The 13136-nt window shown below is 37.4% G+C and overlaps 1 non-coding gene across 1 annotated transcript; it reads right to left on the bottom strand.

Moving 5' to 3' along the window:
- Positions 1-1343: 1343 nt before the first annotated feature.
- On the bottom strand, positions 1344-1451 carry LOC112753752 (small nucleolar RNA R71). The gene has a single exon (XR_003178121.1). It is a non-coding gene; the product is annotated as a small nucleolar RNA R71 (small nucleolar RNA).
- Between the last annotated feature and the right edge of the window lie 11685 nt (positions 1452-13136).

Here is a 13136-nt window from a genome sequence, read left to right on the forward strand (position 1 = left end):
TTTAAAAATCTTATCTTTTTCAAATCTTTTTCAAAAAATCAAATCTTTTTCATTTTTCTTTTATAATTTTCGAAAATTCCAAAATGATTTTCAAAAATCTTTTTCTTATTTTGTTTCATAATTTCAAATCTTTACTAACAATTAATGTGATTGATTAAAAAAAAATTAAGTTTGTTACTTGCCTAGTAAGAAAGGTTCAATCTTTAAACTCTAGAATCATATCTTTTTAGTTTCTTGTTAGTCAAGTAATCAACTTTAATTTTCAAAATCAAATCTTTTTAAATTTCTTTTTCAAATCTTTTTCAAATTAAGTTTCAATCACATCTTTTTCAAAAATCAATTTCAAAATCTTTTCTAACTTCCTTTCGAACTTCTTACCTTTTTAAAATTGATTTTCAAATTTTTTTCAATCAATCCTATCTTTTTGTTTCAATCATATCTTTTTCAAAACTACCTAACTAATTCTCTCTCTCTAATTTTTGAAAATCCTTTCTCCCTTTTTTAAATTTCTTTTTTTATTAACTAATTGTTTTAATTTTTAATTTAATTTGATTTCAATTTTAATTTTCGAAATTTAACTTTAATTTTTATTTTTAATTTAATTAATTTTCGAAATCCCCTCCCTCTCATCTCCTTCTAATTATTTATTTATTTACTAGCACTTCTCTTCATCTCAAAATTCGAATCCTCTCTTCCTCTTGGTGTTCGAATTTCTCTTCTTCTATTCTTCTATTCTTATACTCACATACAGGAATCTCTATACTGTGACATAGAGGATTCTATATTTTTTTTTCTGTTTTCTTCTTTTTCATATGAGCAGGAACAAGGATAAGAACATTCTTGTTGAAGCTGATCCTGAACCTGAAAGGACTCTGAAGAGGAAGCTAAGGGAAGCCAAAGCATAACTCTCTGGAGAAAATCTGACAGAAATTTTCGAAAAAGAAGAAAACATGGCCGAAAATAATAACAATGCAAGGAAGATGCTTGGTGACTTTACTGCACCAAATTCCAATTTACATGGAAGAAGCATCTCAATCCCTGCCATTGGAGCAAACAATTTTGAGCTTAAACCTCAATTAGTTTCTCTGATGCAACAGAATTGCAAGTTCCATGGATTTCCATCAGAAGATCCTTTTCAGTTCTTAACTGAATTCTTGCAGATCTGTGATACTGTTAAGACCAATGGGGTTGATCCCGAGGTCTACAGGCTTATGCTTTTCCCATTTGCTGTAAGAGACAGAGCTAGAATATGGTTGGACTCTCAACCTAAGGATAGCCTGAACTCTTGGGATAAGCTGGTCACGGCTTTCTTAGCCAAGTTCTTTCCTCCTCAAAACCTTAGTAAGCTTAGAGTGGATGTTCAAACCTTCAGACAAAAGGAAGGTGAATCCCTCTATGAAGCTTGGGAGAGATACAAGGAACTGACCAAAAAGTGTCCTTCTGACATGCTTTCAGAATGGACCATCCTGGATATATTCTATGATGGTCTGTCTGAGTTATCAAAGATGTCACTGGACCATTCTGCAGGTGGATCCATTCACCTAAAGAAAACGCCTGCAGAAGCTCAAGAACTTATTGACATGGTTGCAAACAACCAGTTCATGTACACTTCTAAAAGGAATCTTGTGAATAATGGGACGCCTATGAGGAAGGGAGTTCTTGAAATTGATACTTTGAATGCCATGTTGGCTCAGAATAAAATATTGACTTAGCAAGTCAATATGATCTCTCAGAGTCTGAATGGATTGAAGGAATCATCCAACAGTACTAAAGAGGCATCTTCTGAAGAAGAAGCTTATGATCCTGAGAACCCTGCAATAGCAGAGGTGAATCACATGGGTGAACCTTATGGAATTACCTATAATCCCTCATGGAGGAATCATCCAAATTTCTCATGGAAGGATCAACAAAAGCCTCAACAAGGCTTTAATAATGGTGGAAGAAACAGGTTTAGCAATAGCAAGCCCTTTCCATCATCCACTCAGCAACAGACAGAGAGTTCTGAGCAGAATCCATCTAGCTTAGCAAATATAGTCTCTGATCTATCTAAGGCCACTTTAAGTTTCATGAATGAAACAAGGTCCTCCATTAGAAATTTGGAGGCACAAGTGGGCCAGCTGAGTAAATGAGTCACTGAAACTCCTCCTAGTACTCTCCCAAGCAATACAGAAGAGAATCCAAAAAGAGAGTGCAAGGCCATTGATTTAACCATCATGGCCGAGCCTACAAGGGAGGGAGAGGACGTGAATCCCAGTGAGGAAGACCTCCTGGGACGTCCAGTGATCAACAAGGAGTTTCCCTCTGAGGAACCAAAAGAATCTGAGGCTCATCTAGAGACCATAGAGATTCCATTGAACCTCCTTATGCCATTCATGAGCTCTGATGAGTATTCTTCTTCTGAAGAGAATGAGGATGTTACTAAAGAGCAAGTTGCCAAGTACCTTGGTGCAATCATGAAGCTGAATGCGAAATTATTTGGTAATGAGACTTGGGAAGATGAACCTCCCTTGCTCATCAATGAACTAAGTGATCTGGATCAACTGAGATTGCCTCAGAAGAAACAGGATCCTGGAAAGTTCTTAATACCTTGTACCATAGGCACCATGACCTTTGAGAAGGTTCTATGTGACCTTGGATCAGGGATAAACCTCATGCCACTCTCTGTAATGGAGAAACTGGAAATCTTTGAGGTGCAAGCTGCCAGAATCTCATTAGAGATGGCAGACAACTCAAGAAAACAAGCTTATGGACAAGTAGAGGACATGCTAGTAAAGGTTGAAGGCCTTTACATCCCTGCTGATTTCATAATCCTGGATACTGGGAAGGATGAGGATGAAAATATCATCCATGGAAGACCCTTCCTAGCCACGGCAAGAGCTGTGATTGATGTGGACAGAGGAGAACTGATCCTTCAACTGAATGAGGACAACCTTGTGTTTAAAACTCAAAGATCTCCTTCTGTAACCATGGAGAGGAAGCATGAAAAGCTTCTCTCACTGCAGAGTTGATAAACCACTATTTTATGGTTTATCTTGTGCTTAATTGAGTGGATTTCATCAACTCTTTACCCACTTATTCATAATATTTGCATGGTTTTATATTTCCTTCCTGATTTTGTGCTATGATTGAAAACATGCTTCTTTGATCTTATATTTGCTTATTATTAGTCCTCTCTTATTACCATTAGATGCCTTGATATGTGTGTTAAGTGATTTCAGAGATTACAGGGCAAGAATGGCTCAGAGGATGGAAAGGAAGCATGCAAAAATGGAAGGAATACAAGAAGTTGGAGAAATTGCTAAGCTGTCCAACCTAACCTCTTCTCACTCAAACGGCTATAACTTTAACTACAGAGGTCCAAGTGATGCGGTTCCAGTTGCGTTGGAAAGCTAACGTCCGGGGCTTCGATTTGATATATAATATGCTATAGTTTCCTTGATGCTAGATGACGCGACCGCATGCTCCATGCAGCCGCGTCGCGGTGACGGAAATCCAGCGTGATTGAATTCGAGACCAGCAAATTCTAGGCTGTTTTCGACCCAGTTTGCGGCCCAGAAAACACAGATTAGAGGCTATAAAGTGGGAGAACGCATCCATTTATAAGGAGGCTCTCATATTCACAATTTTAGGAGTAGATGTATGATGTGCGGAAAACGATCCGACACAAAACTCACTGGCAAGTGCACCGGGTCGCATCAAGTAATAATAACTCACGGGAGTAAGGTCGATCTCACAGGGATTGAAGGATTGAGCAATTTTAGTTTAGTGGTTGATTTAGTCATGCGAATCAAGATTTGGTTGAGAGATTTGTGATTTGCAGAATTTAAATTGCATGGAAAATAAAGGGAATGGGTAATTTGCATGAAATTAAAGAGAACTGAAATTTAAAGTGCTAAATCTTAAAGGGCAAGAAATTAAATGGCAGAAACTTAGAACGCAAGAAATGTAAATTGCAGAATCTTAAAGTGCAAGAAATGTAAATGGCATGAATTGTAAAGGGAATTGGGAATTGGATTTGCAGAAATTAAACAAGGAAGAGTAAAATTCAACACACAGAAGAGTAGAAGATGCCTTGGGTTGAATTGGATCTAAAATAGAAATATAAAAGAGCTTGAAAAGCAGTAAACAGAGAAATTGAGAATGGGAATCCAGATCTCAGGACTCAAGAGACTAGATAACCAAGTCTAGATCTCAATGCCTTCCTAGATCCAACAAGAGCAATTGCAAAGGAAATGTAAATTGCAGAGAAAGTAGAAGAAGAAGCAATTAACAGAAACTGAAATTCAATTGTGCAGTAAGTAAACAGAGAGATCTCAGGATGAGATTGAAACAGAATTCCTTCAATTTTCCAACCCAAGATCAAAGCAAATGTAATTGAAATTGAAAGCAAGAAAACTAAGAGGAAGGGAATTCAATTCTCCTTCCCCGAGACTTAGAAACTCAAAATTACTCAACACCAAAAGCTCTCCGAAAACTACCTACGAAAACTAAAGGAAAGCTCCCTACACAACTACCCAATCAAAACCGAAAAGAAAATTCTCCCTTAAAAACTTAAATCTTAAGCTATTTATACACTCTCTTCAAATGGTCTTCAAGCCTTGAATTGGGCCTTTGCTCTTGATGGAATTGGGTTGATAGAGGCCTTGGTTGATTGCTCTTGGAGTTGGAGAGAGAACCGAAGTGAACCGGGTTGGGAATTATAAAAGCTTGAGTAAAAGTTTGAGTAAAAGTTTGAGGCAAACTTTTACTCAAACTTTTTTACACCAGCTGCCCCATTCTTGCTGCTACCAACGTTTGAGCTAAAGTTTAGGGTCAAACTTTTGCTCAAACGTTGGCCCCCTTATGCACACTCATGGCGCCAACGTTTGCCAAAAAGTTTGAGGCAAACGTTAGCGCAAACTTTTTGTCTCCAGGGTGTGTTGCTGATGGTGCCAACGTTTGCCAAAAAGTTTGATGCAAACGTTGACGCAAGCTTTTGTCCTCCAGGGTATTGATTTGTGATGCCAACGTTTGCCAAAAAGTTTGAGGCAAACGTTGGCGCAAGCTTTTTTCCCAAAAGTTTGAACTAAAGTTTGAGGCAAACTTTTGCTCAAGCTTTTTGTTCCCTGGGGTGTTTTCACTTATTCCGAAAGTTTGAGCTAAAGTTTGAGGCAAACTTTTGCTCAAACTTTTTGTTCTCTCTTGCTCCTAGCCATTCCTTCTTGCTTTAACCTTTCTCCAAGCTTTCTTCACCTATCATTAATCAACCAAACACATCAAAGCTATGCTCAAAATCATGAGATTGTCATTCTTTCATAATATGTGGCAATTATAACATAAATCCTCATGAAATTGCATTAATTTATCTATGGTTGATTAAATCAAAGGAAACATGAAAATCTACCCAATTGGCTTGCTTGTGGCTCAAGAAAGTGCATAATTCAATTGAAAACAACAGAAAAAGGCTAGTGAAACTAGGCTAAGATGACTTGTCATCACAACACCAAACTTAAAGCTTGCTTGTCCCCAAGCAAGAAAGGAATTATGCTCAAAGGTTCTTTCAATCAGAATGGATTTGAAAAATTACATGTACTATCCTGTGAGTGAAGTGATCAAGTGACAGTGGGGTGAACTCTAAATCATGTGCTCATGCAAGGGCCTCAGTGCTTACTAGTCCCTACATCTTGGGAGTCTTAGGTCTTAGAACTTTCATCCAAATAATATCATGAAGATCTCTTTATATGTAATCACCTTGAAGCAGCTTATAGTTTCTTTGCTTTGGCCTTGACTCTAAGTGTCATGTTTCAAAGCGGCTCTTTAGATAAGCTTTCAATCAATACTCCTAAACCAGTTGGTTTTAAGGTATTAGGTGTTAAAGCACCCCTAAGGATTTACTTGCTCAAGCCTCTTTCTTTGACACAATTCGACCACAAGCATTTACTAGGATAATAACTCTTTGAGTTTTTGTTTCTTCTTTCTTTTCTGCCTAGTAATTGATGCTCAGAGCCTTGGGCCATGTTCTTTTTGTTTTTGTATTTTCTTTATTTTCTTTTGTTTTGTTTGCTGCTTCTTGGATCAATAAATGTTTGAGAATCTCCATAACACTTCTTTGAACTCTATGTCCCGCCTATGAGCTCCCATGCAAGTTTTCATAAGCATGCAACCTCAATACATGATTATACAACTAGAACCACCACTTCTCCTAATCTTTTGCTTGCCTCAAAATTGTTCAATTCCTCAATCCTTCTTTTCAAAGAACTTTCATGTGATGCATTTTTGAAATATTGAGTGCAAACAAGTGTGAAAAGTGTAGTGTTGTGAATAATCAAGCATCTTAATTATTGAATTACAGAAAAACTATACTATGCAGACAAGCAGGGGTATTATATCACTTTCAATCGTAGCAGTAGCTGATATAAAACAATCACTGAACAATACAACCTTTTGGAATCTACTTGCTGTCCTCCTCCTCATCATCCTCATTGCTGGTTTTAGCATTCCTCTTTCATTTCTTTGGGTGATGATGCTTAATCCTTCCAAAAGCTTGTATGACACTCTACAATGATATTGAAAGTTGCTTGTTCCCCAAGCACTTGAAAAATGGTTAGCATGCATGATTTATTTGTGGGCTTTTGTACTTACTTTGGTGTGGGAACACCAAACTTAGTACCTTGCCAATGGTTCTTGTTCATCAAACTAACCAGATGTGAAACTCTTTTTCTTTTTCAAAAGTGACAAAACTGGAAACTTAGGAAACGGCAGCATAGTTAACCAGTTTATCTAAATGCTTGAAGCTAGCATTATGCAGAAAGTGAGAATGTGTTTTATGATGGGATTTTGGTGGAACACCAAACTTAGAATCCTTCATTCTTCCTTATATTGTTTTGGTGTGCAACACCAAACTTAGCTTCTTGCAATATAGATAGAACTAATTAACCTTTTTATTAAAATAGTTATGAAAAGAAAACTACCTCAGGTTGGGTTGCCTCCCAACAAGCGCTCTTTTATTGTCATTAGCTTGACATCCTTCATCCTCTGATCATGGAAGTTGAGGCTTCTGTTGCCTTTGGTTTCCTCCTAAGTGAGGTTTTGCTTTGTGATGCTCATCCTGGATGAGTGATTCTTTTCCTTCAGCCCTCTTCTCACCCATTTCTGCGAGGTTCTTAGCCAGTTGCTGCATTTGCCTCTCAATTCTTCTGAGTGAGGTTTCCTGGTTCTGTGTTATCTCCTCTTGGTGCTCCATCATTCTCTCTATTAAGATCTCCAAATTGGTGATCTTATGAATGTGTTGTGAAATTTGTTGGTGGTGAGGTATCTGGGGTTGGAGGGGTGGGTAGTGTGGTGGTATGTAGTGATTGTTGTTGGTATGGTGGTGCTTTTGCAGGTTTGGGAAGTTGGGGTTGTTGTAGTTGAAGTCCCTTTATTCCTGATGCTGAGATTCCCTCATTCTTAGATAAGAATGTGGCTTCCATGGTGGAAATTGTGCATTCACTGTGGCAGAATGTAGAAAATCAATTTGTCTAGCTATTGACTCCAATTGTTGCTGAGTTTGCTGGTATAGCTGTTTGTTTTGATTCATGATTGCCCTCACTCCTTCAAAATTCATTACTTCCTTTTCTGAAATTGCATTCCGTGGTGTCTCAAATGAGTGTTGGTTATTGGCTCTTTTGTCATTGAACTCTGCAGTTCCTTGGATGGTTGCTGTTGCGTTAAGTAGGCCATCTGAGAAGTAATCCACCGCTCTTTTTGTTTCTGGGGTTAATCCTTCGTAGAACGCTTGGAAACTCACTTTGTCACTTGCTTTCTTGTATCTTTCTCATGCTTTGAACAATGGTTCTTCCTCTCCTTGTATGAATGGATGTATTCCCTCTTTCATCTTGATGTTTTGTTGGGATGAGGAGAATTTGGCTAGAAACTTGGTAACCAAATCATCCCAACTAGTGATGCTTCCTTGGGGAAAGGTTTCAAGCCATTGTGCCGCTTCATCCTTTAGTGAGAAAGAAAATAATAAGAGCTTATAGGTATCATGATTTATACTATCGAGATTGACAGCACCACAAGTCCTCAGAAAAAGGGATAGGTGCTGTTTAGGATCCTCCAATGGATTTCCACCATAGGAACAATTGTTCTTGATTAGTGTAATGAGTTGCGGCTTCATGTTGTGGTGTTCTTCTTTCTCATAAATTCCTTCTTCAATAATATCCTTCCCTCTGGCCTCTCTTCTTTCCTGTGACATATAAATCAACAAACAGAACACACAGTGGTATTCTTGAAAATTGAGTGTAGTCAGTTGAGACAAAACTTCAAACAGTTAGTGTGTTAGTCAAAAATTTGAGAAACAGAAAATAAAAATGCTAGATCTAGATCACCACCTTACTTAATCATTGTCAATCTAATCAATCCCCGGCAACGGCGCCAAAAACTTGATGTGCGGAAAACGATCCGACACAAAACTCACCGGCAAGTGCACCGGGTCGCATCAAGTAATAATAACTCACGGGTGTGAGGTCGATCCCACAGGGATTGAAGGATTGAGCAATTTTAGTTTAGTGGTTGATTTAGTCAAGAGAATCAAGATTTGGTTGAGAGATTTATGATTTGCAGAATTTAAATTGCATGGAAAATAAAGGGAATGGGTAATTTGCATGAAATTAAAGAGAACTGAAATTTAAAGTGCTAAATCTTAAAGGGCAAGAAATTAAATGGCAGAAACTTAGAACGCAAGAAATGTAAATTGCAGAATCTTAAAGTGCAAGAAATGTAAATGGCTTGAATTGTAAAGGGAATTGGGAATTGGATTTGCAGAAATTAAACAAGGAAGAGTAAAATTCAACACACAGAAGAGTAGAAGATGCCTTGGGTTGAATTGGATCTAAAATAGAAATATAAAAGAGCTTGAAAAGCAGTAAACAGAGAAATTGAGAATGGGAATCCAGATCTCAGGACTCAAGAGACTAGATAACCAAGTCTAGATCTCAATGCCTTCCTAGATCCAACAAGAGCAATTGCAAAGGAAATGTAAATTGCAGAGAAAGTAGAAGAAGAAGCAATTAACAGAAACTGAAATTCAATTGGGCAGTAAGTAAACAGAGAGATCTCAGGATGAGATTGAAACAGAATTCCTTCAATTTTCCAACCCAAGATCAAAGCAAATGTAATTAAAATTGAAAGCAAGAAATCTAAGAGGAAGGGAATTCAATTCTCCTTCCCCGAGACTTAGAAACTCAAAATTACTCAACACCAAAAGCTCTCCGAAAACTACCTACGAAAACTAAAGGAAAGCTCCCTACACAACTACCCAATCAAAACCGAAAAGAAAATTCTCCCTTAAAAACTTAAATCTTAAGCTATTTATACACTTTCTTCAAATGGTCTTCAAGCCTTGAATTGGGCCTTTGCTCTTGATGGAATTGGGTTGATAGAGGCCTTGGTTGATTGCTCTTGGAGTTGGAGAGAGAACCGAAGTGAACCGGGTTGGAAATTATAAAAGCTTGAGTAAAAGTTTGAGTAAAAGTTTGAGGCAAACTTTTACTCAAACTTTTTACACCAGCTGCCCCATTCTTGCTGCTACCAACGTTTGAGCTAAAGTTTGGGGTCAAACTTTTGCTCAAACGTTGGCCCCCTTATGCACACTCATGGCGCCAACGTTTGCCAAAAAGTTTGAGGCAAACGTTGGCGCAAACTTTTTGTCTCCAGGGTGTGTTGCTGATGGCGCCAACGTTTGCCAAAAAGTTTGATGCAAACGTTGGCGCAAGCTTTTGTCCTCCAGGTTATTGATTTGTGATGCCAACGTTTGCCAAAAAGTTTGAGGCAAACGTTGGCGCAAGCTTTTTTTCCAAAAGTTTGAGCTAAAGTTTGAGGCAAACTTTTGCTCAAACTTTTTGTTCTCTCTTGCTCCTAGCCATTCCTTCTTGCTTTAACCTTTCTCCAAGCTTTCTTCACCTATCATTAATCAACCAAACACATCAAAGCTATGCTCAAAATCATGAGATTGTCATTCTTTCATAATATGTGGCAATTATAGCATAAATCCTCATGAAATTGCATTAATTTATCTATGGTTGATTAAATCAAAGGAAACATGAAAATCTACCCAATTGGCTTGCTTGTGGCTCAAGAAAGTGCATAATTCAATTGAAAACAAAAGAAAAAGGCTAGTGAAACTAGGCTAAGATGACTTGTCATCAATGTAGTTTTAGAGAGAGAGGTTCTCTCCTCTCTCTTAGGATTAGGATTTTGGACTTCTCTTAGTTTTAGGAGTGACGCTCAATCCCAGGTTCTTTATTTTTATTTATTTTTCCAATTTAATTTATGAACTTTTCCATGTTATGATTTGAATATTTTATTTAATATAATTTGAGGTATTTCAGACTTATGATTGCTCTCTTTAATTTATTAATGCTCTGTGTTTATCCAAGTTATTTTCATTCAAGTAGACTTTCTTCCCTTTTGGCTTTGGTTAAATAATTGGAGACTCTTGAGTTATCAAACTCATTGTTGATTGAAAATTGGAATTCTTCAAGAATTAATTCGAGTTCCACTAACTCTAACTTTTCCTAAGGAAAGACTAGGACTTGAGGAATCAGAATTAATTCATCCACTTAACTTACCTTCATAGTTAGAGGTTAACAAAGTGGGAGAAAAATCCAATTCTCATCAGAATTGACAAGGATAACCAGGATAGGACTTCCGGTTCTCATACCTTGCCAAGAGTTTATTTTACAGTTATTTATTTATTTTTATTGCTTGAAAATATACCTGTGTGCATTGCCCAAACTCCAGAACCCCAATTTACAAACTCATAACCAATAATAAGAACATACCTCCCTGCAATTCCTTGAGAAGACGACCCGAGGTTTGAATACTCGGTTATCAATTTCAAAGGGGTTTGTTACTTGTGACAACCAAAACGTTTGTACGAAGGGATTTCTGTTGGTTTAGAGACTATATCTACAACATGACTATTTTTATGAAATTCTTTACTGGCAAAAATCCTAACGTCAAAATGGCGCCGTTGCCGGGGAATTACAAACGTGTGCCTTATTATTGGTTATTGTAAATATTTTATTTTTGCTTGTTTAATTGTTTTCATTTTTGTTTTTATTTTTGCTTTTTCTTAAGTTGAGAGGTTATTGGTTTTTATTTTAAAATTTTTATTTTATCTTATCTTATTTCAAAAATCAAATTTCAAAAATTCAAATTTAAAAATTTTCAAAATTCAAATTTAAAAATTTTCAAATTTCAAATTTCAAAAAATTCAAATTTCAAAAATTTAAAATTCAAAATTTCAAAATTTCAAATTTCAAAATTTAATTTTCAAATTCAAAATTTAAATAACCTTTTAATTTAAATTTGCTTTTATTTTTGTTTTTAAATTTTTATTAACTAACTATGAATTCTCACCCTTCTCGCTTCAAGTTTGATTCCAATGTTATTGTTAGGAATGGAAACTATAATGAGAACAGGCATCAAGATTGGAAGAATCAAAGATGGGAGGAACCACAAGGATTTGATCAACCCTCATGGCAACAACCACCTCCAATGGACTGTCAACAACCATTCTGTGATGCATATCAAAGCAATGGCTATGGTGAGCGCTCTTTTGATTATCAACAACCACCACCATACGCCTATGAACCCTCTTCTTAACATAACTTTGGACCACCAAACTCACAAGCCCCTTTCCGCCATTCACCTCCATATGACCCTAACCCTCAACCACCATACCAACCACCTTATGAGCCATATGAACCATATATAGAACCACCCCAATTCCAACCCAATTACTTACAAGAACCACCACTTCAATATTCACCATCTCCATATCCATCAATCCAAGAGTACTATGATCCTATTTATGAAAGCCGAGTGCATCAAGAAACAAAGGATCGTTTCAAGGAAACAGTGGATCGATCTCATGCAACCATTCGTCAATTGGAGCAAGCGATAATTCAATTAGCTTCCCGACGTTCAGACACTCAAGGAACCCCCATGGCTTAATGTGGACAATCTAATGAAGAACATAGCATGAAGGAGATATTAGAAACTCCAGTGAACAGTACGGAGCATGACTTTGTACTGGAACAAGTGGAGGAAGCCGGAATTATTGAAGAAGAAGAAGTGGTTGAAGACTTAGGAGATGCAGAACCTCCATGGGAAAGTCCAGTCATAGAACCCCCTTCCAAGACGTTTGAAATTGATGCTGAGGAGGGTGTACAACCTCTAAGGCATATCATGGTTAAGAACTTGGAAGAGGTAGATCAAGAGATGGAGATTAAAGAAGAAGAAGCACAACCTCCCATGCCCTTGGAAAGCAATGAGGAGGAGATTGAATTGGAAGAAAGCTACCAAGAGGAAGAGGTTGAAATTGAAGAAGCTTGCAAAGAGGTGGTAATTATCAGAGAATAGCACAAGGGAGTGGAGCTTGCAATTTCATTAAAAATACCTCCCCCTAAGTTGCCATCATCCTTCACAACATTCAAGTGAGTAAAATTCATATCCCTTAGCTTTCTAATTCCACTTGAATATGGGCTACTGGAGACGGATGGTCAACTTAGAGCTCTTTGTAACATTCAGAGTAAGAGGAAGATGGCCAGTGGTAAGAATTGTCCTGCAAGGTTCATCATGGTTGGAAGCTTTAAGTTTAAGAGTAAAGGTTGGTATAGAGCTCAACTGAATGGGTCTAGGAAGCTATTTGGTCGCTGCAGTGAGAATTCAGATCACCTTTCACCCGGCCGGAAAAATACAGATCGAGACAAAAACGGGTGTAAAAGTAAGGTTTGGGATCCTGGAATCTGTTCTGACATTTGTCACCCCGGGAGCCTAAGAATCTGTTTGAAGCTTCTTAAGGGCTTTACATGCTTAGTTTGGGACCCCGAAGGCTACTGGAAATACAAACATTGGTGGAGATTCCTGGATGAGTTCAAGCACAAGCCACCATAACAGAAGAGCTCACCAAACGTCCAACTTAAGGACTTTAACTAAAAGTGCTAGGTGGGAGACAACCCACCATGGTATGATCGTTCATTTTTCATTTTTATTTAGCTTTATTTGTTTTCGAGTTTTATTTTATTTTATTATATTGAACCCGGAGTTTTGCATCACATTCATATTAACACTACATTCTGCATTTTTTTAGATAAAAAAAAGGGATTTTC

Source organism: Arachis hypogaea, chromosome 15 (assembly GCF_003086295.3).
Source record: "Arachis hypogaea cultivar Tifrunner chromosome 15, arahy.Tifrunner.gnm2.J5K5, whole genome shotgun sequence".
NCBI lineage: Eukaryota > Viridiplantae > Streptophyta > Magnoliopsida > Fabales > Fabaceae > Arachis > Arachis hypogaea.